Source organism: Mus caroli, unplaced genomic scaffold, assembly GCF_978045245.1.
Source record: "Mus caroli unplaced genomic scaffold, Mus_caroli_1 scaffold_3, whole genome shotgun sequence".
Classification (NCBI taxonomy): Eukaryota; Metazoa; Chordata; class Mammalia; order Rodentia; family Muridae; genus Mus; species Mus caroli.
In genome coordinates this window covers 95,255,001-95,281,977 of record NW_028227258.1, presented here as the reverse complement: position 1 = coordinate 95,281,977, position 26,977 = coordinate 95,255,001, and the positions used below count along the sequence as shown (strand labels likewise).

The following is a 26,977-nucleotide window of genomic DNA, read 5'->3' as shown; positions in this document are numbered from 1 at the left end:
CAGTTGTTAATTTTTTTCATAGATGCTGTCATTGTATCCCCTCTGCATTTTTGAAGCTGGATCCTAATACATAGCCCAGTATAGCTGAATACTCCCATCTCTTCTTGAATGCAGAGATTACAAATGTAGAGCGTCACACCTGGATTAATCATCTAATCTTGTAATCTACCTTTAAATGTATGTAGATGGTCACATGGTTTTAGTCCTAGCCCTTATTTAGAAAAATAATTTAATATAGAAAGATGCTCAGTTCTCCTTTCTATGAAGTGGGCACATGATAACACTTGTCTCATAAGATTAGAAGATTAAAAATACTGTAGCCTTATTTGACTGGTGAAGCTTCTCTCACTGTTCAGAGGAAAAATACCTGCCGTTCTGCCTGTTGCTGCCTTTGGTCTTACTGGTGCTCTGATCTGTTTTCCTAGACTGGCATAGAGAACAGCTTTTCACATTTGCTCTTTTGAGTAATCCTGGATTTAAATAGAAAAGGAGAATGTCTGGTTGAAGACCAGATTTTAGTACACTATACACATGCATGAAAATATCATAAGAAGACCTATTTTATGCAGTAAATACATACTAAGAAAAAATTAATTAATTTTGAAAATAATTGCATGAGAACTAAGTAATTTAATAAGAAATACCAAGTTCTGAATGTCCTTTTACTTTCTAAGAAGAATTGACAACTGCATAGTCACCATCACCTGTAATTATGTAGGAAATTAAATGTGTGGGTTCCAGAAGCGGGATTTCTTAATCACTTTTTTCTTCAATTGGCAAATCATGATATGTAAGATCTCTGTGGTTAGTAATTATAAATAAAAGGCATGTCAAGGTTAGCTGAAACCTATGCAGCTATGTCTTTGGCCAGTGTGCAGAGAAAAATGACTTTGACTTTATTTCAAGTAACACCATGCTTTATCACAACTGTTCAAGGAGCAGAGAATAAGTGAGATAACTCTTTTCTCACCCCAACCAAGGTTTAAGGATGGTCTTGAAAAGGAGACAAAAGGATAACAAGAGCAAGAGGTTGGGGAGGACATGGGTACAGCTGTCTTCTAGACATGACAAGATCAGTCTACTTATGAACTCACAGCAGCTGTGGTTGCATGGATAAGAGCAACATGGACGGGGAAGAGGTTCATGAGCCTTCACCCCCACTTGAGGACAACTGATGACTTCTAGGGGAAGGAGATTGAGTTTTCTTTGAAGGCTGTGGCACCTTCTAGGTTAGGAGTTATATGGGCAGAACAAATTGGACTCAATTTGAGTTAGGAAAAAGTGAAGAAATCAAGCTGAGGGGTAGTAGGGTAAGGTGGATCCGTGGATTATTTGAAGACAATTATTCGTTGTGTTGTATATTAATTAACAATATAAGTAAAGTTGTGGCAATTTCTTCTTTAATTAGGCACTATGACTCAAACAAAGAACGTTTGCCTTTCTCGTTCCCCAAGGCTTCTTTCAGTTGCACACTGCCAGGCCATTGCCACTTGTGCCTTTCTCTGATATTCTCATTCATTGCATCTAGATTTGCCTTTAGCTGTATGCATTTCACTGACATTTTCTTCAAAGAATCAAGCTAGAACCAGTTGATAAAATGAGTGGTGCTCTCCAGCAGATACATTTACAGTATTCAGCTGTTTGTAGGTGATTTTTCTGGGCTGTAACAAAATAAAGCTTAAAGCATCGTATTAACTGTACGGTTTATGTGGGTGCTAATACACTTTGAATAAAGCCCTCAATTACTAAGCATTTTTGAGGCCTGACAAGACAGTCCCATGACATTAATGGTATCTTTATAACCTTTTTAACTTCTTGTCTCTCTGACAGAACTCTACAATAACAGCAATGGGTTTGCCCTTGGCAAGCAGAAACTCATTTTGAGAGGATAATAGGTATTTGCTATTTAGATAGCTGGCAATAAAATATCTCTGAATGAGATTTTCCTGAGAAACTATAAACTGATTGAATTACTTCCTTTAATGGACTGGAGGAGTGTGTAATAAGTTTGTTGAAGCTTTACATCTAGTGTTGTGCTTCCTTTTTTAGAGACACAGAAATGGCCTGGTTTGAGTGAATTATGGGATTTGGTAGAACCCATTTGCCATTAGAAAGCTTATTCTTATTTTTTTTAATCTAAATTAAAACATTTTTTAAATGCACAAATTCTTTAAGTTCAAAAAGGATGTGATCAATGTGTCTTCTCTTACCTCAAGCTTTATTTTAACCAGAAGTAACATTTAGCAGTTTATGCCTGCTGAGATCTGTTCTTATGAAATAAACCATACTAGAGACATTAGCATGAAAAGTCACCTTGTTTTTCTAGCTAATGTCTTTCTCGGCTCCTTTTAAATAATGAAAATCCATAAAAAATTTGTTTCCTTTGGCTAAAGAATGAAATGAAAGTTAAGTTTTATAAATAATATTAATATGGTAAATGTTTCTGCTTTGTGTTCAGTTTATCAGGAGACATTTTTAATGGCTATTTAACTTGAACCTTATAAAATTTTTGTTTAACAGTCTGTGATATAAACTATAAGAACGAAATTTCACGTTAGTTTTGTGGAAAGAAAATACTTAAAATGTATTTTATTACTATAAGACTTGATTAAGGAGCTTCTCAAAATTCTACTTAATGTGAACTCTGTCAATAAATGTCAACTTGAAAATATAGTTCATGATTCTCAATTTAAAGTGTGAAAACATACATAAAATATATTTGGTAATTCTTACTGTAAACATTTTTCTTTAAAGACAAATCCATTATGGTCCTTGGGGGTGACAGCTTGCAGAATATCTTTCAAGGCCATGAATTTTGCACAGAAGTACATCAAATTCTGTATTTTTATTGGCAATCAGAATTTCATATTTGTTGCTATAATAAAATGGTGATTGAAATGGGACCTTGAGTGTCCTGTCCTTATGTGGAGTACTTTGAATCTGAATCTCACACAGATCCTAACTTAGAGCACGCTCATTTTTCTCTTAAGCCCTTGGCACTGAAACATCTATTGCTGGCATTGTTTTTCATTCCAGCAAATCTGTGCTGTTGGCACCACTAAGTACAAGGGACAGTAGTTGTGATAGGAAAAAAGTGAAGATGCAAGTGGTAATACTTGTCTTCTCTGAATGCCCTACTCTAGGTCTTTACTACAAACTATAAAATTCTTCATAATTTAGCTGTGGATTGTTTTGATGTCATGCTTTTCTCCCTTGTTAGGATTTTAAATAAATAAACATTAATGAAATATTGAGAAATAATGGCTTGTCTAGTACATTTTTTGACATTTGTTTACAACTTGCTTGGAAGATATTTAAATAGAGAGTTGGGATTACAGTAGAAGTCTCTTCATAAATATACAATGCTGTTTTAATCAGACAGGCCTAGCGTTATTTGTAACACAGCTTTACTGGCAGCAGCAAGGATATGCTGAGTATGCTCTGGCATTGTAGTTGTTTATTCTTCAACTAAACATAAATACAGGTTCACTGTGTTTTTCAGTATGTCCAATTTGTTCTCAGATCAGATAGTGATTTTTTTCAATGCCCAAAATTAGCACAGATTTTGTGTTAATTATTATAATGCTTTTCATGAATAAGGAAATCATTAGAGAAAAATAACGCCATGGTTATTTTTATCTTTTAAACGATCAAACATAAACAGAACAAAAGAAAGATATTCATGTTTTTCGCTTAAAGTGTATTGACATGAAACTATATTTTGTACATAAAGAAATAATCACTGTATGTTCCATTGCCCACCAACTTCAGTACCATCATTACCTGTTATCAACATGGTAAATGTTTTGAACAAAAAATGATTAATAATGTAGGACTGGAGGACTAACAAAATATAATTTCATAACAGCATTTCAGAGTATAAAATATTTTTTTGCTATGCAGTTTATTAAACAGTTCCTATGTTGATTTTTGTTGTTGTTGTTGTTGTTCTTTTTAAAGAGACTTTCCATTTTAACATGAGGAACTGTTGTCCTGGGTAAGGCTTTTACATGGAAACAAAGTAACAGATTGAAGTGGTTTCGGGGCTTTAATCCCTTGATAAATTAGCCAGCAGGCTAGCCTTTTCATGGAAGTGCTCAACAACAGGTTGATGCCATTTGGGCTTTAGCTGGGAGAGCCACCTGAGGGAATAGGGAATGAATAAGAAGAAATGTAGCATGGGAAGGAGGCATGGGTGTTAGCTTATGCTAGATCAGGCAACTAAAGTATCACCCATAAACCAGCCATTGTATCTGATAAGCTAGGTTTACTGTTGAGTTTTCCTAAATTGATGCAGTCTTAAGACTCAGGTTGACTTTAAGGGAACGATGCACTTTATTAATTTTAAATTACGTTTATAAATATTTTACTTTCTGAATTTGTACTTTTTGGAAACAAGATTGGGGCTTTGAAATTTGTTTAAAGATTATTTCTAATCAAATAGAAGGGAATATTTTATAATGCACATAGATTACAATTATTTAAATAATATTGTCTATTTGAAAACAGATGTTTTTAAATTATTGTTAAATCTATGTTATTAAAATAATTTTATAGTTTTCTGAACTAATTGCCTGAAGAAAAAAATCTTTGCCCTGTGTTATTGTATATACTGGGCAACATATTTAATTAATACCATAATAAAGAATGGTGAGAGTTTTCATCATCATCGTTAACAAGACTTAATATGGAAAATTATTCATTGAGACTTTAATGAAAGAATGTAATTTCATGGAAACTAAAAAGAATTTTCCTCAAGGAAAGCAATCTCTAAGATTATTTGTTTGTTTGTTTGTTTTATATCTTAAAGTACCTAAAGTAATTGGTATCTTAATATTGATAAATATTAGAATAATATAGGAAGTTGTTACAGGTCCAAAATCATTTAAATAACTTGCTACCCCATTGGAGCCCTGGGTCTAGGCTTTTAATTTTTCATTTAGAATGGGGGGTTTTAAGGATCAATATGAAGATCTGTTGATAATATTATATTTAATTAGAGTAATCAAAAACCATGCTCAGAGCATGACACCTGCCAGGGAGTGCTTCAAAAAGATAGTAAGCAGCATGCATTAGAATCCCCTCTTGCTTGTCCATGAGCACTAATCTAGCGGAAGTCCCACATGGGGCGGCTAGTCAGCTATTTTATTGACTTTGATCTGGTTTGGGGGGCAGTTTATTTTCCCACAATGCCATTGATCAATGATTTCCTTTCAGCAGTGATGTAATTAAAGGGCTTTAGTCGGCTTCTGCTGTGTTGCCTTGAAATGTATTATTCTGGAGATTTAAAGGAGATCGATAGGGTGCAGTGGCCCGGTGTGTAGACTGGAGTAGGAGGACCCTACTGAGAGTAGAAGCTTGGAGAAACAGGGCTTCAGGACACAAACAAGATGTTTACCTGGGACCTTGAACTGACCTGTTTACAGCAGATCTGGATAACCAGTAGCATTTTGTACCTAGTTTTAATCACAGATGCAAACTACTTTGTCCTCTTTGTTATTGATTTTTTTACAGTTTGTTTTAAAGCAATTGAAATCAAATATTCCTGTTGTCAAAGTAAAAATTTAAATTTAAATATATTTACCAGAAATGAAGATTCCAGATGCCTTCTTCATGAAATAGACTAAAACACAGTTAAGTTTAAGAACGAAGATAAAGACTCATTAGATTTTTTTTTTAACTCTTTTGCCTTGTTCTGTCTCTAGCTTGGTACAGATATAGTTCTTGTATGTCTAAAAATTCATATGCAGCAACTAGTATTTCAAGACATTCACATTTCACTAATTAATTCAGATGGCACATAACTAGCTGTAAATTAAGAGTATTGTTTAATAAATTAGCAAAATCAATTTAGAAGGTTGCAAAAATAATTTTTAGACTGTGTAGCCCAAGCTTAGTGAATTTTAATGAAATAAAAATAAGTTAAAGACAAAGGAGTGAGATTTAAGTTTCCTAAGTGGGTTTCTGTGTTGCTTCATGAACAAAAGTCCTGAAAACAAAAGGGAAATTACAAACAAAGCAGACTCCTAACATTGGGAATCCTGCCTGCATTTCCTAAGGAGCCCATGGGTCCATTTGCATATTTTAGAATGTAAGGAATCCTGCTTAATCCTCTTATACTTTTTTGCTTCCTACAGATTTTGTTGGTGCTCATTTTGAAAACTGTGTTAGTGAAAAGACTTCTAACTGCACAAGTGAGCTTAGCCTTGAATTCTAATCCTCTTTTTGCTTTTTATTGCTTTTATGATTTTTACAAATCATATCAAATCATGACCTCTCTGGGTATCAGCTTTCTTATCTGTAAAATGGGCTCTAGTTTTAGAGAGGCTAGGATTGGTCCAGAAAGGGTGTGCAGTATATCAAGGCACTTTGTCAGAACAGCATTCCAGTAGGCCTGCTTCTCTGGCAGAGACTACTGCTTTCTACAAGGGCTTCAGTGCTTCAGTGCTGGTCTGCTGGTCAATTGTGCTAGTCTTAAAACTTATTTTCGTAACCTTATGAAACCTTGGTTTGTTATTCAGTTGTTGTTAGGGAGTTCTTGGCATCAGAAGCATATAGCAAACAGCAGCTATACTTAGGGATCAAAGAGGAAACAAATAGAGTTTATCACTTTTCTAAATATAGTCAACCTTAGTATTTAGCTTCCTGATACAGGTGACATGTTATCTAGCCACGAACAGAAATGATAATGCACTTCATGTGATCTGGTTATTTACTGTCCCTATAAATGATAATTTACAAATCAGATAATTGTTTGCATTTTAATTTATATTCAATAAACTTGAGAATGAATTAACTTTTCATAGCTTCTTTTAAGAAGAATAACAACTGGAAAATAAATGTTCCGTGCAAGAATGAGGAGCTGGAGGGATGTTTAAAGGCACATTCCCTTCTTAGTGATTTACAAACCAGAAAGAAGCACACGCCTCAAAAAGAAATGAAAAGAGAAGTAATAAGATATAAGACATAATGAAAATGGTCATAAATAAAGATATGCATAAAACTGGATTGAGGAAGAGAAGAAGGAAGGATATTGGAAATGTTGTAAGTGTGTGTTTGATTTATGTATCTGCTTAATTCTTCCTTCCATGGCATTTAGCATTCTCTAATATTACATTGTATGCCCTGCTGGTGAGTTTCCATCAGGCTTTTTTTAAAAGTAAGTCCCATAAGGGCAGGGATTGTGCCTATTTGTTTTATAACATATCACCATCCCAGAAGGAAAGCTCGCACATCCTCACCTCAGAAAAGTAATTTGCACATCAAAGTTCATCAAAGATTGTGGACTCTTGAGAGCTACTGTCTATCTACAAAGACTAAAAACATTATATAAATTATGCTTTAGGATGTGAACTTTAGAAGCAGAGATTAACACTAAGTTGTCCTGTAACTTACAAGAAGAAAAACAAGAGTGTGTTGAGACATGATTACACCTGTAATCGCAACACTAGGGACACTGAGAGGTATTATGAGTTTGATGTCAGCCATGGCCATGTACAGGAATGCTGCTTCAGAAATATAAAAAGTACACATACTCACTCACTCACTCACTCACAATTTAAAAACATAAAATCCTAAAAAAGTCATTTATGACTTTGCTAGTACATAGGGTATGAAAGTGATCAAGTGTTGGGGAAGTTACCCATCCAGATGGTGATATCACCAAGAAAGCTAGAGAAAGCATTATAACAAACAAGGCTAAAGAAAGAAAGCCCATCCTGAGTACTGGATGTTACTTAAAGATATGAATTTTATGTAATATTTATAAATTAAATTTATCCCACCAACAATGGAGGAGTGTCCCTCTTTCTCCACATCCTGGCCAGCATGTGCTGTCACCTGAGTTTTTGACCTTAGCCATTCTGACTGGTGTGAGGTGGAATCTCAGGGTTGTTTTGATTTGCATTTCCCTGATGATTAAGGATGTTGAACATTTTTTCAGGTGCTTCTCAGCATTTGTTATTTCTCAGTTGAGAATTCTTTGTTTAACTCTGTACCCCATTTTTAATAGGGTTATTTGATTTTCTGGAGTCCATCTTCTTGAGTTCTTTATATATATTAGATATTAGTCCCCTATCTGATTTAGGATTAGTAAAGTTCCTTTCCCAATCTGTTGGTGGCCTTTTTGTCTTATTGACAGTGTCTTTTGCCTTGCAGAAGCTTTGCAAGGCCTAGTCGGCCATCAGTGGGAGGAGAGGCCCTTGGTATTGCGAAGATCATATGCCCCAGTACAGGGGAATGCCAGGGCCAGGAAGTGGGAGTGGGTGGGCTGGGGAGCAGGGCAGGGGGAGGACATAGAGGCCTTTGGGGGTAGCATTTGAAATGTAAATGAAGAAAATATCTAATAAAAAACTGAATTTATCATATTTTTCAACACATAAAATAAAGACTCTCCACATAACCGTTATTGTATGGCTATTATTTGTGCCCATAGACACTACAATGTAGTATCAGTTCACTACCAGCTTCTTCTCAGTCACCTCATTTTCTTCCTGCTCATAACAGTTTCTTACATATTTATTGGCTCTGTTCCATCCTCCACCTTCTCTATTGAGTTTCTTACCCATTTTCCCTGAATATCAAATCTCATCTATATGCAACCACTTTATGATTCCAAGCCATTCCCCTTTTCCAGCTGCATCCTTGCACAGTAACTTCTGGTTATGTATATTTAAGTGTCACACAGGTAGACTTGCTCTGAATTTATCTTCTGTTTGCATCTTCACTTGTTCCTTTCTTCCTTGATATTTTTTCAGTTGCTCAAGGAACATTTTTGTAAGTTCTATACAGAAAGCATTCACTCCATCACTATTGTATATAGATTGGGTATGATTTGAGTATGAAGTGTTGTCACCCAAAGGCTCAGGTGTTGAAGGTTTAACTAGTAGATCTGATTATAGGAGCTGTGATTTCAATGGATTGCTCCATTGATGGATTTTTAATTTGGTGGAATTAATGTACGGGAGGTTTGGGCCGGTTGAAGGAAGAAGTTCACTGTGCCTTTGAAGGGTATTTTTTTCTTCATATCTTTCTTGTTTAGCACTTGCGTCCTGACTACCGTTAAGTAACAGTTTTTCTTCTGCATACACCCAGGACCAGAGCAGTGGATCCAGTTGAGACTAAAATGTCTGGAACCATGAGCCAAAATAAGCCGTTTTTTCTTTCAAGTCATTATATTAGATATTTTGTCACAGCAACAAGTCTGATTAACACAGAAAGACTTCATCATCTTATAGATGACTGTGAGCATCCACTTCTGTATTTGCCAGGAACTGGCATAGGCCATCACTGGGAAGAGAGGCCCCTTTGGTATTGCAAACTTTATATGCCCCAGTATAGGGGAATGCCAGGGCCAAGGAGTGGGAGTCGGTGGGTAGGGGAGCAGGGCGGGGGGAGAGTATAGGGAACTTTCAGGATAGCATTTGAAATGTATATAAAGAAAATATCTAAAAAAAAAAAAAAGAAAGAAAAAGAAAAGAAAGACTTCATCATTTCCTAAAATAGCTTTTCATGTCACCTGTTGACAATTGAATCTGAAAAACCATTCTCTAACATAGCATCTAAAATGTTCTTTTTAAAATGATGTGCGCGCAGGCGTGTGTGTGTGTGTGTGTGTGTGTGTGTGTCAGTGTTTGTAGGTATGCCCCATGTGTGCAGGTACTCACAGAGGCCAGAAGACAACATCAGGTCCCCTGGAGCTAGAGGTACAGGCAGACAGACATGAACCACTTGACATGGGTCATAAGAACTCAGGTTCTCTGGAAGAATAATAGCAAGAGGCTTTAACCGCCTTTTAATCTTCTCCAAAATATTTTCAATGACTTCCATCTGCCTCTTGGATGAGTTGGAATTATTAATAATATGTCAAATACTTGATGATTTGTTCAGTTCTGCTCTTCCAGCTGCACTATGGACTACTCTTTATGAAAGGCACCAAACCTGGACAGAGTGGTAGATCCCTATAAACAGTGCTAGGTGGCTGTGGCAGGAAGATATGAGTTCAAAGTAAGCTTGGACTCTTTAGCAAGTTCTTTAGTAACCTTGGCTGCAGCAATGAGACTCTGCCTTAAAGAACCAAACCAAAATAAGACATAACAGCAGCCACTGTGACACTTGCTTTTAGTTCTTTGGCATCTGCCTGAAATCCTTGCCTCTACTTTAATTAATTTATTAATTCTCATTGCATCAGATCAAATTGTATATTTCATTAAAGACTTCTTGACAGTTAACAACAGATTACAGCAGTTTCTCTGGAAGTGTTAAAAATGTTGCCTTCAAGCCGGGCGTGGTGGCGCACGCCTTTAATCCCAGCACTCGGGAGGCAGAGGCAGGCGGATTTCTGAGTTCGAGGCCAGCCTGGTCTACAAAGTGAGTTCCAGGACAGCCAGAGCTATACAGAGAAACCCTGTCTCGAAAAACCAAAAAAAAAAAAAAAAAAAAAAAAAAAAATGTTGCCTTCATAGCATCACAGCAGGTATTTAATTTGATTGACTTTTATGATTATATAACCTTTTTCTCCCAATCATTATTATCGAATCTGTCTCTTCTTTATATATCATGTTCTTCATACCTAGCTTAGTTTCTACCTTATAGAAAGTATTTGCTGAATATCTATCTCTGCAAAAACGATTCCATTCTTTTGCAGTTTCTCAACATTTTGTGCTTCTTAAGAATTTTGGCTAAGATCAAAAATTCAGGTGACAGCAGATGCTGGCGAGGATGTGGAGAAAGAGGAACACTCCTCCATTGTTGGTGGGATTGCAAGCTTGTACAACCACTCTGGAAATCAGTCTGGCGGTTCCTCAGAAAATTGGACATAGTACTACAGGAGGATCCAGCAATACCTCTCCTGGGCATATATCCAGAAGATGTCCCAACCGGTAAAAAGGACACATGCTCCACTATGTTCATAGCAGCCCTATTTATAATAGCCAGAAGCTGGAAAGAACCCAGATGTCCCTCAACAGAGGAATGGATACAGAAATTATGGTACATTTACACAATGGAGTACTACTCAGCTATTAAAAAGAATGAATTTATGAAATTCCTAGCCAAATGGATGGACCTGGAGGGCATCATCTTGAGTGAAGTAACACAATCACAAAAGAACTCACACAATATGTATTTACTGATAAGTGGATATTAGCCCAAAACTTAGGATACCCAAGATATGAGATACAATTTGCTAAATGCATGAAACTCAAGAAGAATGAAGACCAAAGTGTGGACACTGTGCACCTTCTTAGAATTTGGAACAAAACACCCAGGGAAGGAGTTACAGAGACAAAGTTCGTAGCTGTGATGAAAGGATGGACCATTTAGAGACTGCCGTATCCAGGGATCCATCCCATAAGCAGCTTCTAAACGCTGACACCATTGCATACACTAGCAAGATTTTGCTGAAAGGACCCAAATATAGCTGTCTCTTGTGAGACGATGCTGGGGCCTAGCAAACACAGGAGTGGATGTTCACAGTCAGCTATTGGATGTATCACAGGGCTCCCAATGGAGAAGCTAGAGAAAGTACCCAAGGAGCTAAAGGGATCTGCAACCCTATTGTTGGAACAACATGATGTACTAACCAGAACCCCGGAGCTCTTGTCTCTAGCTGCATATGTATCGAAAGATGGCCTAGTCGGCCATCAATGGAAAGAGAGGCCCATTGGACTTGCAAACTTTATATGCCCCAATATAGGGGAATGCCAGGGCCAAAAGAATGGGAATGGGTGGGTAGGGAAGTGGGGGGCGCTATAGGGGACTTTTGGGATAGCATTGGAAATGTAATTGAGGAAAATATATAATAAAAATATTAAAAATTTAAAAAAAAAATCACAAAAAAAATAAAATACATAAGTACATTTGTATCCATTGTTCCAAAGTTGTATATCTATGATTAGATTTTTATCAGCCATTTATTTTTAGGTTTCATAGAATTTCTGCATGGTATTATGAACTTGTCCTTTATTGTATAGTTAATTATTTCAATTATTCAGAATAGATAATTGCATCTTCTAGCTTAAACATCAGTGTATAACTTTCATGCATACTTCACACATGTTTCCTCTCAGTTCACCACTGGTTACCATTCTCTCTCTCTCTCTCTCTCTCTCTCTCTCTCTCTCTCTCTCTCTCTCCCATCCCCCCTCTCTCTCCCACCCTCTCTCTCTCTCTTCCTCTCTCTCTCTCTCCCTCTCACTTTCCCATCCTCTCTCTCTCTCTTCCTCTCTCTCTCTCTCCCTCTCTCTCTCTCTTCCTCTCTCTGTCTCTCTTCCTCTCTCTCTCCCATCCTCTCTCTCTCTCTTCCTCTTTCTCTTCCTCTCTCTCTCTCTCCCCCATCCTCTCTCTCTCCCATCCTCTCTCTCTCTCTCCCATCCTCCCTCCCTCTCTCTCTCCCCCATCCTCTCTCTCTCCCATCCTCTCTCTCTCTCTCTCTCATCCTCCCTCCCTCTTTCTCTCTCTCTCTTCCTCTCTCTCTTCCATCCTCTCTCTCTTACGCATCCTCTCTCTCTCTCTCTCTCTCTCTCTCTCTCTCTCTCTCTCTCTCTCCCTCCCTCCCTCCCTCCCTAAATCTCATCCCTCCCCCTTAAATTGCTGGCAATCAAGTCTTGTGTCTTATTTTTTTTTAATTTATTTTGCTTTTGAAACTCTAATATCATTATATCATTTTCCTCTTTTTCTTTCCTCTTTCAAACCCTTTTATATACCCCTCCTTGATCACATTCAAGTCTATGTCCTCTTTAGTCAATTGTTATTGCATGTGTACATATGTATTCCTATTCTGTTGTTATGATATTACTCATAGGGATGTTTTCAGGACTGACCATTTGGTATTGCCTAGAAAATTGGTGTGCTTTCCCCCACTCTTGGCATTCCTTAGTTGCCTGCAGCTGCTTGTGTAGGGTTGAAGCTTCATGGGCTTTCCTCCATCCACTTTAGCGTGTCTCTCGTTGTATTTAGACAGTCATGTTGGTGACACTTTATAGGTGTGGCATCTGACATTCCTAGGAGACAAAGTCTCATGGCAATCTCCCTGATCTTTAGCAGATGCCTTATTTTTATCTGGTAAGTAGTCTACTACTGATCTGTATATATCCTGGCATGCAGTATCTACTTTTTTATGCAAAATATTTTTTTTTTTTAGTCATTTCATATTTATTTTCGGGGGGAGGAGGTTCCTGACAATTGAATCCAGGGTTTCACAAATACTAAGTCTCCACATTTTTCAAGCCACCTCTATGCTGTATTACTGAGTGTCATTTTTTTCTTATGTAAGAGCTATAACTTCAGAACTCTAAGGTTAACACTTCATGTAGTTACTAGAAATGCTCCTGAAATGGACATCCGAGATGAGGCCTGTAATATATAAAAACTCATTTATTGAAATTTCTAATAAACTTGATTTTTTGCCATGTAAAGACAGACAGACAAGTGCACATGAGTGATAAAGTTATTTGAAGGAATGAAGGGTCGACAAACTTAAACTTTGTTGGAGGAGGTCTGTGTCCCAGGTAGTGGACATTTTACACACTTTAGCTTGCTTGATCCTCTAATCAAACCTATAGGGAAAAATTAATAGCTGGTTCTGTCTGTTCATATAAATTTACTAATAATTTTCTCTTATCATTTTTCTCCTTTAAATCACGTAGAAGACTGTATAGCATAGTAGTACAATGATGTGTGGTTATTTGTAAATCAAGAAGGGAAAAAAGCATAAGTAGAAATAGTAGTTCAAGATTTTAAAAAGGGGGAAAAGAAAAAAGGTCTACACATATCCAAGGGTCCTCTTCTATTGAATTGTCTCTTGCTGGGAATTTCCTGATAACTAAAGCTAAAACCAGATCAGACTGGAAGTTTCAAAATGAGCTTTTCTCCATAAGGGTCGCATGTGGCTCTATGTGTATGATTTACAAAGCAAGCACTGGAAAGATCCAGATGCGTGGGAGAAGGAGTACCTTTCTGCACCACCATTACCACTGCCACCTTGTAGGCAGTGAAAGGCTGAACAAGATAATGTGTGTTTCATAGATAGCTTAATACCTGTCAATAAAGGCCAAGGATGTGAGTATAAAATCTACACTTTAACTTGTAGTTTTATTTGGAAAATAATACAAGTAGATAACACCTTGGTGGATTCACTTGATTCACATTAAAATTGATATGTCAGAAAGAAGTATGAATGACTGCCTCTCTCTGAGCCAGGCTCACTTCATAAGTCGAACTCATTTTGGTCTTCTTTGCTTACAGTGACTTGTGGGAAGTTATATGATGTGACTGGTTTGAAATGGATATTTAGCTCTTAAAATCAAAGTTCTAAGTGTCATAGGCAAACCTTTAAGGAAAGTTTGAAAGCCTATTCATTACTCTTTCCAGGATACCTGTACAGGGAATAGGCCAAGAGCGGCACTTGAAAGCCTGGGATTTTTCTCCAGAATACTGTCCACCTCAGAATAAGAGTGTACCTAACAAGACAGGTTCCAAGCAATGAAGGGCTGGGTTTCTGTCATCAAAAGTAAAAGCATCCACTCTGTTGTAAATCTTGTTCTTAGTAAAGATTTATCTTTACCTTATTCCATCAAAGTGATCTCTAGTACATGGGTTCAGACTATGGCTTACTCTACCTTTGGGGGGAAAACATCAATTTTCTTCAAATAATACTTTAAGATATTACTTTATCTCAGTGGAAAAGAATTTGAGATTTGCACATCAAGAGATGAAATAAAATTGTGTATATCGATCAAAATCTATCCTTTTTTGAAGGCAAGGAATTCTGGGAGATAGAGCTCATAGCCTAGAATTTACTGGAAATTATTCTACCAATGAGCTTCGTCCCCAGTCTGGTGCCATTGTACTGTTTTCAATGGCAAGAAAAAATGAGGCCTTCTTTGAAAGTTTTAAAAGTTTAAGAGAGTTCTTTTAAGAGAAGCTTTTAAAGTTTTATTAGCAAAGAGTTGTAGTTTGAATGTAAAATGTCCCCAAGAGGCTAGTATTTCTAAACACTTGATCCCTTGCTGGTGGTCCTGTTTGGGAAGACTAAGGAACTTTTAGGAGATGGCATCTAATTGGTGATGTGAGTCTCTGGGGAAGAGCCTTGAGGTGTAGGGGCTCATACCTGCTTCCTCCTGACTGTTTCCTGGCAGTGGATGTAGTGTGTCAGGTCAGCCTCTCACTTCTGCCACCATGCCCCCTCACTACATACTGTGCATGTCTTCCAACTGTGAGCCAGAAATTCCCTTCCTTCTTTAAATGCCTCTTGTCATGTACTTTGTTGAAGCAGCAAGAAAACTAACTAATAGCACTACCTGTGTGATGCCAGCCTTACATTCAGTATGGAGTAGCTTTGGAACATGAATACCAAAAAACAGTTGAATTTATTTACTGTAATTCTGAAATTTTCAAGCAGTTGTTAAAATCTAAGTATGAATAATAATAAGTATAAGAATTAATCAGTCCTATCATTTAGACTTTTACAAAGATTTCTCATGAGCAAGAGATGCAGAGATCTTACTAATCCTTATAGGTGTAACTGACATCATCTTAAGTTCTCCTTCATCAAATGGAAAAGTGATGCTCTGGTCACAGCATCAAAGAGAAGACACAAAGTAAACAGCAAACATTAGTGGACGTAAGCTAATAACTCTCTTTCCTGATATGAGGAATAATTTATTTATGACTAAAATCTTGAGTATTTTTTCAGATTTTATTTTTATGGTAGTGGTGGTTGTTGTCTTGGAGGTGGTTTATATTTTAGAAGACATGAAGAATGCTCTAAGTAGTATGCATCCAAGTTGGGTCATCTAAGTAAGTAGTGCCTAGTTAAAGAATAAGGAAACAAATTTGGTTGTAATACTTAAAGTCATACAAAGATTTAGAATGTCCTGCTCTAAGAAATGATAAATTAGCCAGTGAGAGTCTGTGATGACCTAAGGAACAGATGGTTTTTAATCTGCAATATCTGAAGATTCTTTTCCAAGAGATAGTTTAGAGGGTAAAAGTACCTTACCAGTCTCATTTTCTAAATTGTTACTGCCATTAACTGGCTACCTCTCTTTGCACAAGTCACTTAATCTGTTGATACAGAAAAGTAAAGATCACCAGGTGATCTCTGACATCTTTTGTTGAATCTTAAGAGCTTGCATAAATCTGGTGTCAGTATAATTCTTAAAATATTTGAAATATATACAACATATACAACTTTCTTTAAAGTTATAACATGTAATTAATAGTTTTTCTAGTATCTGAAACTGTTGCAAAATACATTGCATATGTCCTCCTGATACAAATTATATTTTATAAATATGATTGGCTCATTTTTGAGTATTTCTTGATGGCCTGTTTGCAATATCTGTTATATTTTAGGAGATTTTCAAGGTGCCTACCCATGTGGAACTTAGTTTCAGATGTGAAAAGTAAATAGGAGATAATTGTTTGTACAATTGAGAATTTAATAGGGCTGGAGAGATGGCTCAGCGGTTAAAAGTACTGACTGCTCTTCCAAAGGTCCTCAGTTCAGTTCCCAACAACCACATGGTGGCTCACAACCATCTGTAATGGGGTCTGATGCACTCTTCTGGTGTGTGTCTGAAAACAGCTACAGTGTACTCACATAAATATAATAAATAAATCTTTTAAAAAAAGGAATTTAATAACAATAAGTGCAACTATGAAGCAGTTAGGTTAATTAAAAGAGCATCTTTCCTTTTCCTTTATTCAACAAACTCAGTTTGGTTTTCCTTGGGATATTAGAAATATATAACACTTTCAATATTAGAGTTCAGGAAGTCACAGACAAACTGACAAGCCAGACACTGGGTCCTTTTTCAAACAAGGAAAGCCAATGGACTAGTCTATGGCATAGAGGACTGATGCTGACCATGGAGGAACAGACCTGCAATCTCAGCTACACAGGAGCCTTTAGTAAGAAAAACATAAGTTGGAGAACAGCCATGAGACCTCAGTGAGATTCTGTCTCAAATGAAACATTGATTTTGCTGGGCAGTGGTGGTCCACGCCTTTAATCCCAGCACTGGGGAAGCAGAGGAAGGCAGATTTCTAAGTTCAAGGCCAGCCTGGTCTACAGAGTGAGTTCCAGAACAGCCAGGGCTATACAGAGAAACCCTGTATCAAAACAAACAAACAAACAAACAAAATCCATCCCATAAACAACCACCAAACCCAGACACTATTGCTGATGCCAACAAAAGCTTGTGGAGAGGAGCCTGATATAGCTGTCTCCTGTGAGGCTCTGCTAGTGCCTGACAAATACAGAAGTGGATGCTCACAGCCATCCATTGGACTGAGCACAGGGTCCCCATTGGAGGATCTAGAGAGAGTACTCAAGGAGCTAAAGTAGTTTGCAGCACCATAGGAACAACAATATGAACTAGCCAGTACCCCCAGAGCTTCCTAGGAGTAAACCACCAATCAAAGAAAACACATGATGGGACTCATGGCTCTAGCTGCATAGTAGGAGAGAATGGCTTAGTTGGTTATCAATGAGGGGAGAGGCCCTTGGTCCTGTGAAGGCTCTATGCCCCTGTATAGGGGAATGCCAGGGCCCAGTAGCAGGAGTACGTGGGTTGGTGAGCATGGGGAGGGATAGAAGGAGGGACTAGGGGAGTTTCAGAGGGAAAACCAGGGAAGGGGATAGCATTTGAAATATAAATAAAGAAAATATCTAATTTAAGATAAAAAGAAACATTGATTTTTAAAAAGATAGAAATAGTCCCCTTCAAGTCGAGGCCAGCACCAGGACACCTTGGGCACGAACTCAGCAGACAGTCCCATGGTCCCAGAGGACTCTCCACTCCCCAGGAGCCCTAGCATGCCCAGGATCTTAGGATCACCAGTAAGGCGAACACAACATCTGTTCCAACACCATGGAGAGTGCCTGGGACTAGCAGATGCAGGGACACAGGAACTCCACCCTGTGTCCTTCCAGTCAGCACTGGTCTACGTTGGTTTCGAACTCAGGGGACAGCCCCATGCTCCCCAGCCCACACTTCCAGGAGGTAAGGAGGTATCACTTCCAGGCACTCTAACACGCCCAGGATCTTAGGATCCCAGGGTCCTAGAACTCCAGGAGCTTGGTCACTCAAAGACCTCATGATCTCAGAGGAAGCTTGACTGCCAAGAACCCTGACACACCCATAATCTCAGCATCACAGGATCCCGAAATCACAGGATCACAGAGAAATCTGGACTCTGAGGAGTTCTGACTCAACCGGGATTACAGGAAGGACAGGATCCAGATATATGAAGGGCAGGGAGTACTTGAGATAATCAGGTGGTAGGAAGCAAGTATAAGAACAGAAGCAACAGAAACCAAGGTTACTTGGCATCATCAGAACCCAACTCTCCCACCATAGCAAGTCCTGGATACACCATCACACCAGAAAAGCAAGATATGGATCTAAAGTCACTTCTCATGGCTATGATGGAGGACTGTAAAAAGGACATAAATGACTCCCTTAAAGAAATAGAGGAGAACACAGGTAAACAGGTAGAGGCCCTTAAAGAGGAAACACTATTTTTAATTAGATATTTTCTTTATTTATATTTCAATTCAGCCCTTAAAGAATTACAGGAAAACACATCCAAACATGTAAAGAATTGGACAAAACCATCCAGGATCTAAAAATGGAAGTAGAAACAATAAAGAAATCACAAAGAGATACAACTCTAGAGATAAAAATCCTGGGAAAGATGTCAGGAGCTATAGAAGAAAGTATCACCAACAGAATACAAGAGATAGAAAAGAGAATCTCAGGTGCAGAAGATACCATAGAAAACATTGACACAACAATCAAAGAAAAAGCAAAAAGTTCCTAACCCAAAACATCCAGGAAATCGAGGACACAATGAGAAGACTAAACCTAAGGATAATAGGTATAGAAGAGAGTGAAGATTCCCAACATAAACGGCCAATAAATATCTTCAACAAAATTATACAAGAAAACTTCTTTAACCTAAAGAAAGAGATGCCCATGAACATACAAGAAGCCTACAAAACTCCAAATAGACTCGACCAGAAAAGAAATTCCTCCCGTCATATAATAATCAAAATACCAAATGCACTAAACAAAGAAAGAATATTAAAAGCAGTAAGGTCAAGTAACATATAAAGGCAGGCCTATCAGAATTACATGTGACTTCTTCCCAGAGACTATGAAAGCTAGAAGATCCTGGGCAGAAGTCATACAGTCCCTAAGAGAACACAAATGCCAGCCCACGCTATTATACCCAGCAAAACTCTCAATTACCATAGATGGAGAAACCAAGGTATTCCATGACAGAACCAAATGTACACAATATCTTTGCACAAATCCAGACCTTCAGAGGAAAATAAAGGGAAAACTCCTATAGAAGGAGGGAAACTATGCCCTAGAAAAAGCAAGAAAGTAATCTTTTAACAAACCTAAAAGAAGATAGCCACATGAACAGAATTCCAACTCTAAAAACAAAAATAACAGGAAGCAACAATTACTTTTCTTTAGTATCTCTTAATACCAATGTATACAACTTCCCAATAAAAAGACATAGACTAACAGACTGGTTACATAAACAGGAACCAACTTTTTGCTGCTTACAGGAAACCCACCTCAGGGAAAAAGACAGACACTACCTCAGAGTAAAAGGCTGGAAAACAATTTTCCAAGCAAATGGTCCCAAGAAACTAGGTGGAGTAACCTTTCTAATATTTGAATAAAATCAACTTTCAACGTAAAGTTCTCAAAAAAACAAACAAACAAACAAAAAAAATGGAGGGCCACTTCATATTAATGAAAGGTTAAGATCTATGAAGATGAACTCTCAATTCTGAACATCTGTGCTCCAAATGCAAGGGCATCCTCATTCATTAAAGAAACTTTACTAAAGCTCAAAGCACAATTAGCACCACACACAATAATAGTGGGAGACTTCAACACCCCACTCTCATCAATGGACAGATCATGGAAACAGAAACTGTTCCTCATACATGTGGAAGCTGAACAACACTCCACTTAATGATAACTTGATCATGGAAGAAATAAAGAAATTAAAGACATTTTAGAATTTAATGAAAATGATGCCACAACATACCCAAACTTATGGGACGCAATGAAAGCATTTCTAAGAGGAAAACTCATAGCCCTGGTGCCTCCAAAAAGATACTGGAGAGAGCATACAGTAGCAGCTTGACAACATACCTGAAAGCTCTAGAACAAAAAAGCAAATTCACCCAAAAGGAGTAGCTGGCAAGAAATAATCAAACTTAGGGCTGAAATCAACCAAGTGGAAACAAAAAGAACTATACAAAGAATCAACCAAACCAGGAGCTGGTTCTTTGAGAAAATCAACAAAACCCTTAACCAGACTAACCAGAGGGCACAGAGACAGTATCCTAACTAACAAAATCAGAAATGAAAAGGGAGGCAAAACAACAGAAACTGAGGAAATCTTTAAAAAAAAAAATCAGATCCTACTACAAAAGTCTTTACTCAACAAAACTGGAAAACCTGGATGAAATGAACAATTTTCTAGACAGATACCAGGTACCAAAGTTAAATCAGGATCAGATTAATGATCTAAACATCCCATTTCCCCTAAAGAAATAGAAGCAGTCATTAATAGTCTCCCAACCAAGAAAAGCCCAGGACCAGATGGGTTTAGTGCAAAGTTCTATCAGACCTTCAGAGGAGACCTAATACCAGTACTCCTCCAAGTATTCCACAAAATAGAAACAGAAGGTACTCTACCCAATTCAGTCTATGAAGTCACAATTACTCTGATACCTAAACCACACAAAGACCCAACAAGTGAAGAGAACTTCAGACCAATTTCCCTTATGAATATCAATGCAAAAAAGCTCAATAAAATTTTCACAAACTGAAGCCAAGAATACAGTAAAAGGATCATCCATCATGATCAAGTAGGCTTCATCCCAGGGATGCAGGGATGGTACAATATATAGAAATCCATCAGTGTAATCCACTATATAAGCAAACTTAAAACAACCATATGATCATCTCATTAGATGCTGAGAAGTCATTCAACAAAATTTAACACCCATTCATGATAAAAGTCTTAGAAAGATCAGGAATTCAAGGCTCATACCCAAACATAATAAAAGTAATATACAGCAAACCAGTAACCAACATCAAGCTAAATGGAGAGAAACTTGAAGCAATCCCACTAAAATCAGGGCCCACTTTCTCCTTACCTATTCAATATAGTGCTTGAAGTCCTAGCCAGAGCAATTAGACACAAAAGGAGATCAAAGAGATAATAATTGAAAAGGAAAAAGTCAAAATATCACTATTTACAGATGGTATGAGAATATAATTAAGTGACCCCAAAAATTCTACCTGAGAACTCCTAAACCTGATAAACAATTTCAGCAGAATCGCTGGATATAAAATTAACTCCAACAAACCAGTAGCCTTCCTCTACACAAAGGATAAACAGGCTGAGAAAGAAATTAGGGAGCCAACACCCTTCACAATAATCACAAATAATATAAAATACCCTAATGTGAATCTAACTAAGCAAGTGAAAGATGTCTATGATCAGAACTTCAAGTATCTGAAGAAAGAAATAGAAGATCTCAGAAGATCTCCAATGCTCATGGATTGGCAGGATTATTATAGTAAAAATGGCCAACTTGCCAAAAGCTATCTACCTATTCAAAATTTCAACTCAATTCTTCATAGATTTAGAAAGAGCAATTTCCAAATTCACCTGGAATAACAAAAATCTCAGGATAGTGAAAACTATTCTCAACAATAAAAGAACTTGTGGGGGAATCACCTTCCCTGACCTAAAGTTGTACTACAGAGGAATTATGATTTAAAACTGCATGGTATTGGTACAGTGACAGTCAGGTAGATCAATGGAATAGAATTTAAGACCCAAAAATGAACCTACACACCTATGGTCACTTGATCTTTGACAAAGGAGCTAAAACCATCCAGTGGAAAAAAACACAGCATTTTCAACAAATGGTGCTGGCTCAACTGGCTTTTAGCACATAGAAGGCAAATCAATCCATTCTTATCTCTTTGTACAAAGTTCAAGTCCAAGTGTATAAAAAAAAACTTCACATAAAACCAGATACACTGAAACTTATAGAAGAGAAAGTGGGGAAGAACCACGAAGATATGGGCACAGGGGAGAAATTCCTGAAGAGAATACCAGTGACCTGTGATGTAAGATCAAGAATTGTCAAATGGTACCCGATAAAATTGCAAAGCTTCTGTAAGGCAAAGGACACTGTCAAGAAGACAAAAAGTCCACCAACACATTGGGAAAAGATCTTCTCCAATCCTACATCCAATAATAGGCTAATATCCAACATATACAAAGAACTTAAGAAATTAGATTCCAGAGAATCAAATAACTCTATTTTAAAAATGGGGTACAGAGCTAAACAAAGAATTCTCAACTGAGGAATACTGAATGACTGAGAAACACCAAAAAAAAAAAAATGTTCAACATCCTTAGTCATCAAGGAAATGCAAATCAAAACTACCCTGAGATTCTATCTCACACCAGTCAGAATGGCTAAGATCAAAAACTCAGGTAACAGCAAATGCTGGTGAGGATGTGGAGAAAGAGTCCTCCATTGCTGGTAGGATTGCAAGCTGGTACAACCACTCTGGAAATCAGTTTGGCAGTTCCTCAGAAAATTGGACATAGTACTACCTAAGGACCCAGCAATACTACTCCTGGGCATATACCCAGAAGATACTCCAACATGTAATAAGGACACATGCTCCACTATGTTCATAGCAGCCTTGTTTATAATGCCAGAAGGTGGAAAGACCCGGTTGTCCCTCAACAGATGAATGGATATAGAAAATGTGGTACATTTACACAATGGAGTACTACTCAGCTATTAAAAACAATGAATTTATGAAATTCTTAGGCAAATGGATGAATCTGGAGGATATCATCCTGAGTGAAGTAACCCAATCACAAAAGAACACACATGATATGAATTCACTGATACGTGGATATCAGCCCAGAAACTTAGACTACCCAAGATATAATTTGCAAACCACATGAAACTCAAGCAGAAGGAAGACCATAGTGTGGATACTTCTATCCCTGTTAGAAGCGGGGGGAACTAAACACCTATGGAAGGAGTTACACAGACCAAGTATGGAGTAGAGACTGAAGAAATGACCATCTAGAGACTGGCTCACCTGGGGATCCATCCCATTTACAATCACCAGACCCAGACACTGTTGTGGATGCCAACAAGTGCTTGCTGAAAGGAGCCTGAAATTCTCCTGAGAGGCTCTGCCAGTACCTGACAAGTATAGAAGTGGATGCTCATTCACTGTACTGAGTACTGGGTCCCCAATGGAAGAGCTACAGAAAGGACCCAAGGAGCTGAAAGGGTTTGCAGCCCCATAGGAGGAACACAATATGAACTAACCAGTACCCCCAGAGCTCCCAGGGACTAAACCACCAACCAAAGAGCACACATGGTGGGACTCATGGCTCCAGCTGCATATGCAGCAGAGGATGGCCTAGTTGGATAGCAATGGGAGGAGAGGCCCTTTGTCCTATGAAGGCTTTGTGCCCCAGTGTGGGGGAATGCCAGGGCTAGGAAACCAGAGTGGGTGGATTGGTGAACAGATTGAGAAGGGAGGGGGTAGGGGGTAGGGTACTTTTTGGAGAGGAACAGGAAAGGAGATAACATTTGAAATGTAAATGAAGAAAATATCCAATAAAAAAAGAAAGAAAAAAAAAAGTAAAAGTTAGAGATCGACTTCAGTGTAAAGTGCTTGTCTCGAATGTGTGAAACTCTGATGTAAGAATATTATTCGATGGCAAGGCTAAAACTGTCAATATAGCTGAGAATCAGGTGTGAACTTGACAGGATCAGAAACCACATGATGAAAGTGCATCTGCTTAAACAAAACTGGATTTGAGTGTAGCAAAGGTCATGGCAGCAGTGATGTGTTAGTAGTTGGTATATAACCAGTGTTTGGAAGGTTACTACTGCACTGCAAGTGAGAGATTAGTCATAGAGGGTCAGGAAAGTGGCAATAAAGATGGAGAAATGCAATGTAAAACACTTCTATGTGAGAGAGGCAGTACTGAGAGAATTCAGAATTAATGATTATGGGAAAGTGGGTGATATATAATATAATATATATTATGGAAATATAATAATTGGTACCTAGAGAATTTTAGGTAGTAAAATATTCTAAACCTATAAGATAGATACATTTAAATGATTCAGAGGAGAAAGGAAGGAATAAAAAGTGATCTAACACACTGGGGTAAAAATAAAAAGTACATAGAGACTTGTAGTTCTGGGACCGAAAACTCCATGCTTGCTACAAAAATAACAGCATGGACCACAAGTGGCACTATTGACAGGTGATTTTTTTTTATTTTGTTTTTCTTAAAATAGAAAAATTCAAACATGAAGTGAGTAGAGAAGCCCCACCATTACTCCAGGTTCTGCTGTGTCTGGCAATTGTTAGATGGTTTTAGCACTCAGACGCCTCACCTAGAGAATAGAGGCTTTCAGGATTGGGGTATGTTGTGCTCATGTTTAGTTTGTAGAGGCTAGCTTTATTTGGCATGCAGGACGTAAATCTGGAAAAGGTGCTGTTTTACAACAAATTACTTTAAAATTCTATCCAAACTCAATCTTATTCAAGAACAATATTGTAGGACGCATCAGAAGATGAAAATGTCTCCAGGTTCCCAGATTCCATACCATGCCATAGCAGCAATTAATGATGTCTCATAGAAGGACTTGCGACTTCCCGAATGTGAGGAAAGACAGACTTAAAAACTTAGGATCGTGAGGGAATTGATCATGTATCTGGAGTCTGGTGGACTAAAGGTAAAACTTGAAACTTGAAAACTTCAAGACAACAATGTAAGAAACTGTGTCTCTACTCCCTCCCTCCCTCCCTCCTCCCTCCCTCCCCCCCCACTTTGTGCAGTACACATGTATATAGTGTACACACACAGGTCTTCTCATGCATATGGAGGCCAGAGTCTACTATGTCTTTTGTCTACATCTTTTGAAGCAGGGTCTCTTTTTTTTAATTTTTAATATTTTTTATTACGTATTTTCCTCAATTACATTTCCAATGCTATCCCAAAAGTCCCCCATACCCCGCCCCACTTCCCTACCCCCACCCATTCCCATTCTTTTGGCCCTGGCATTCCCCTGTATTGGGGCATATAAAGTTTGCAAGTCCAATGGGCCTCTCTTTCCAGTGATGGCCGACTAGGCCATCTTTCGATACATATGCAGCTAGAGACAAGAGCTCCGGGGAACTGGTTAGTTCATCATGTTGTTCCCCCTATAGGGTTGCAGATCCCTTTAACTCCTTGGGTACTTTCTCTAGCTCCTCCATTGGGGGTCCTGTGATCCATCCAATAGCTGACTGTGATCATCCACTTCTGTGTTTGCTAGGCCCCGGCATTGTCTCACAAGAGACAGCTATATTTGGGTCCTTTCAGCAAAATCTTGCTAGTGTATGCAATGGTGTCAGCGTTTGGAAGCTGATTATGGGATGGATCCCTGGATATGGCAGTCTCTAGATGGTCCATCCTTTCATCACAGCTCCAAACTTTATCTCTGTAACTCCTTCCATGGGTGTTTTGTTCCCAATTATAAGAAGGGGCATAGTGTCTTAATGCAATTTATTCTTTATATGGACTCAGTCTATCTAAACTATTAAAGATCAGATAGTTGATTCTGATTGGTTGAGTTTATCCTAGATTTACATAAGGTGCACATGGCATTGTTCTGCATTAATGTGATGGCAGCTCACTACCTAGGCAGTTTAACTCTGTCCTACAAAAGCTCAGGAAGGTACTGTGACTTTAACATGCCATTTGCTTGTGGAAAATAGGCTGTTCCTAAAGACTCATGCCTTAGCAGGAACTTAGATTCGCAGAAATAATAAGTAACGAAAAGAAACAGTAGACTAGGCGAAATGTCACAATCTAGGTGAAAGATTCTGTCAGACTGTACTGAAAGGTGAATTAATGGCAGCACGTACTATAGCTAAATGGGACAATTTTACATTGGGAATGTATCTGTTTCTGCTAAATTAAGCTATTACTTTAATACAGACAGTTATTCAGAACCCAACAGGGATGGATTGTATATTTTTAAATGTGGTTTGTCTGTGTTTGTGTATGAGAAGACCTAACTAAAATAATATTAAAGTTTATCTACAAGAAAATTCTATGAATGTATAATTCCAAAAATGTAAGTCATAAGAATGAGGTTAACTTGTCTCAGTCAAGTATTAAAATACATGTGTTACTAGTGCCAAAACCACCAATCAGATCATTTAAACATAATAGGTCAGAAAGGAACCAAATTGCATATGAAAACTTAGTATATAATAAAGGATTGTGATTTCTCACTATTTTTCTTACTCGTGCTTATATCACATAAATTCATTTTTCCTGTATATGCTTTTCTATTAGAATCATATTCCTAATTTATTACATAATTTTAATTAGCATAATTTTTCAGCTACATAATATTTATCGAGAAAGCATGCAATTAGTCACTTGCCTATTGCTGAATATTTATATTATTTTTCTATTAAAATAATGTTCACTGAATATCTTCATGCATATTTTTTTCATTTTAAACTTATTTTTATTTGAAATAATGATATCACTATGAACTATTTTTGGTACTTGAAGTATGCTTCCATATTTCTCTCTGTAAACCTCTAGATAGGCAAAAGCATTTAGCATCAGCTCTCATTTGGAATGTTATATTTCACGTCTCCTCCTTCCCCACCAGAGTGATCACATTGGTCGCTCTGCTTTCCTCTCAGGAAGAGTCATGCTTCCACTTCAGTATTGCATATAGATAAGCCTAATAAGCCTTTGGCGATCTTTAGCCTACCAGTTCCTTGGGAATACACCGTGTATACAAGTTTTAAGTGATAATACAAACTATGTGGTCAATAAATAAATTCATAGAAAATAAACT

General features: G+C 37.7%; 1 protein-coding gene across 1 annotated transcript in view; it reads left to right on the top strand.

Annotated features, from left to right (window-relative positions):
* Positions 1 to 26,977, top strand: part of Rsrc1 (arginine and serine rich coiled-coil 1) — a 394,696-nt gene that overhangs the window by 261,501 nt on the left and 106,218 nt on the right. The gene's annotated exons all lie outside the window — the stretch shown is intronic.